This window comes from Raphanus sativus, chromosome 9 (genome assembly GCF_000801105.2).
Source record: "Raphanus sativus cultivar WK10039 chromosome 9, ASM80110v3, whole genome shotgun sequence".
Lineage (NCBI taxonomy): Eukaryota > Viridiplantae > Streptophyta > Magnoliopsida > Brassicales > Brassicaceae > Raphanus > Raphanus sativus.
The window spans coordinates 5,989,565-5,993,006 of NC_079519.1; the positions used below are offsets into that span (position 1 = coordinate 5,989,565).

General features: G+C 29.4%; 1 long non-coding RNA gene across 2 annotated transcripts; it reads left to right on the forward strand.

Annotated features, from left to right (window-relative positions):
• Positions 1-295: 295 nt before the first annotated feature.
• Positions 296-3,205, forward strand: LOC130499637 (uncharacterized). 2 transcript variants are annotated; one of them, XR_008938529.1, is made up of 5 exons: positions 296-456; positions 702-796; positions 909-962; positions 1,040-1,176; positions 2,552-3,205. It is a non-coding gene; the product is annotated as an uncharacterized LOC130499637 (long non-coding RNA). The 2 variants fall into 2 exon arrangements; XR_008938528.1 differs by having other exon boundaries at positions 296-796.
• Positions 3,206-3,442: the final 237 nt, after the last annotated feature.

The window sequence follows — 3,442 nt, forward strand, 5'->3', positions numbered from 1 at the left end:
GATTTTATTTACATTCTAAAGTTATAAATGTAGAGTTTTTAAACAGTAATTACATAAACAAATAAAAATTCAGAAAAAAACAAAAAAAAAATAGAAATTGCCAGCAAGCCCAGTAAGATATATACATTTGGGCCAGATCTTTTTCAATTATAATTGGCTATATAACTTTTTAGAAAAACGTTAAACTGAAAACAAATCTTGAAGCCCATTAATATTTTTTTCCGCGAAGGTAACAACAAAAAACGCTTCCTTCGACGTCTACCTAAAAAAAAACATTTTCCCTTTCTAATGAAAGTACAGTTTTTCTATCTCCTTTATCCTCTAATTTAGTGTCCGTTCGTGTTTTGACCAGAATCAATTAAAGGTACGTTTAGACTGAAGGGATGACTGAAGAAAGATCTATTGATAGCTCTATTACGCAGAATTTGGGATCCAGGTTCGAGAATCTCAATTCAGGTGATGATGTTTATTTATGAATAGTTTTTTTCAATATATATTCTGTGTTTTGATTTGCTTAAACATCATGTAAGGTCAGGAAAAGAACATTTAATAGGTTAGACAGAGCCTTGTTGCATGTTACAACTCAGTGAAGGATCAATGGCGATGTCAAATAGTTTATTTTCCTTGTCCCTTTTATATGTTATCATATTCTATAATTGGCTTGTCTTGATTCTGGTTATTTTGAAAATGTTTCATCATAGGGCTTCTGCTTTATTTGTGGGAGTTTATGAATTCACAGACAGTGTAGAAACTGCTGAAGACCTTTCTTTTTAATTTAAGCGCAGTTGCTCACTTGGTGAGAGAGACTGCATTTTTCTTCATATAATTATTAAGCAACTCTGCTTTTTAAAATCGTTGATTTAAGTGAAGAAGAACAATAATCTTGTCTCTTGTATCAAATTCCACAGACTGCAGGGGCCATATGTGGATTTCCTGCCTCTCTGATTCGCGTGCCTAGTGAGGTAAAAATAGCTCCCTCTCTGATCCTGTCGTGTAATAGAATCTCATCAAGTGACATTCCCATGTGTGTCTTCTATAGGTTGTGAAGCAGAGTATCCAGACTGGACAGTTTGCATCAGCTACAAACGCTGTTGAAGTGTTATTGCATCACAAGTACATGTAATCAAGTTGCAAAAGAAGACAACTACCTTGACGGGACAACAGACTTATAATAAGGTTAGTTTAACATCTCTGTCTATAACTAATATGTATTATGTAATGTGTCAGGAAAGTGCAGTGTAGGAAAAAGTTATTAGATTGAAGAACCCGGACTATAGTTTAGATGTTTGAGTTTTACTTGCCTCAGTGATGCATAAATCAATTTATGTTGATGATAGTCTAATATAACACCAAGTAAATTCGAGATGGTTTGAAATGACAGTAGAGAGAGCGTAGATTTGTAGAAATCAACAAAATTGCAATCTTATTTTCATGAATCTCTGGAAAAAAAAAACCAAACATCCTTTGCATAAATTAAATCTCAACATTCTGAACCAGCAAGCATTCTTCAAGCAGAGTAAACATCCAAAGCAGTTCGAAATCTGCAAAGATCAATAAACACATCAAATTTTTTTTTTAAATAGCACATCCAAACGTAAACTATGAAAGCTAAACTGTCAAAAACACATACCTTATGATCTTAACTGTTTAGGGTTGTCAAAAACTACATTCATAGTTTTTTTCTGAGGTTTGCCATCTTCATCTAGTATCAAAATTTTTAATCTTTTTTTTAAGTCATTCTAGACACAACCACATATAACTGACCATGTGAGAAGACATGTCTTGGCAAATAAAGATCTACTTTAGATAGTGATGGCCAATTATTCTTGTAAGGCCTGAGTTTTGTGAGAGGATGAAAAGTAGTAATTTCAGACATTTTAAGAGGATATGTGTAGAGTGATATGGCTTTCACGTTATTGGGTAAGATGTATATATAGGTAGTTAGTTTAGAGTAGGGTAAATTCAATATAAATATTTAATAATTACGTAGTCGGAATTTCTTTAAATTTAAAGCGAATATTCTTTTCTGATTTGTTTGTTAGACAGTTAACAACATAACATGAATATTTGTATTTAATGATTAGATATTAAACGTGATTTGCAGCATATATTTTGAATTAATTGATTCGTAATGATAATATTGTATTTCTGTATTTAGAGTTGTTTTTTAAAACTAAATAATTTCGAATGTAATTGTTATGGTGATTGCTTAAATGTAGGAATATATTTAGGAAGGTAAAGATCGTTTAGGAAATTAAAAAATTATTAGATTTGATTTTGAAATCAATTATTCATAATGATAGGATCGAATTTCTATAGGTAGAGTTGTTATTTTTAATTACAGAATTTCGATTCTAATTGATATGCTGATTGATTAAATATAGGAATAGATTTTGGAAGATAAAATCGTTTAGGAAATTAATAAATTATTAGAATTTTTTTAAAATTTAAATTATTATTAGTGATAACAGTTCGAAATAAAGTATTTCGAGAAATAAAGAATTTTGATATATAATAATATAATTTATGGTATTAATGTTTACATTTTCAGGGTTTATTGACAACTGCAATGAGATGGACTTGGTTATATTTTCAGCAAACCGAGAGTAACCAATTCAGTATTACCACAATGTAAGTGGATTTTTAAAGTTTGATAATGAAAAGCTACGTAGGAGTGTCTGTATTGACACATTTGATTCAGTAGACGAAGATAAACTAAGATCATTTAACAATTTAGATTAGATGTTTATGTTTTTGGGAATGTTATTCAACAATATGTTGGTAATTGGAATTGTAATGTTATGGCTTAGTAATGGTTCGGTAATAGTTTTGTAATTTTTTTATTTCATAATTATAAACAGCGATAGATATCAAAGTCAACTCATGTGGTTTAGTAATGGTTTCAAATTTTTTGATTTCATAATTATAAACAGCAGCAAAGTCAACTCATGTGGTTTATAATTGGTTTGTTATTTTATGGTTTTGTAATTACATAGGCTTCAATAGACTATCGATTTTCAGTAGATAACATTATATGGTTTAGTAAATGTTTGTTTTATGGTTTAGTAATCACGCAGGGTTCAATAGATTAACTCTCGGTTTAAAAAAAAAGACAAAACACTGTGTTTTAAACTTAGTGGCATAGATTGGTAAATTTTGAGGAAAACTAATGGTAATTTTATTTTTGTACTTCAGTTTTAATAGATTAGATTCTCATCATCTCTTAGAGAAACACAGTAAGTACTATAACAAACTCTGTTTTTTGGTTTGTCAGTTACGTATGTGTGTTGTTTCATGGTTTTTCAAATCATACGTACATAAGATATTATAGTGATGTTTTATTTTTATATTATGACATAGTGATGTTTTATTTTTATATGATGACTATGATTTGGTTTAAATATTTATGAATATATATATTATATATATGTATATAGGTGTA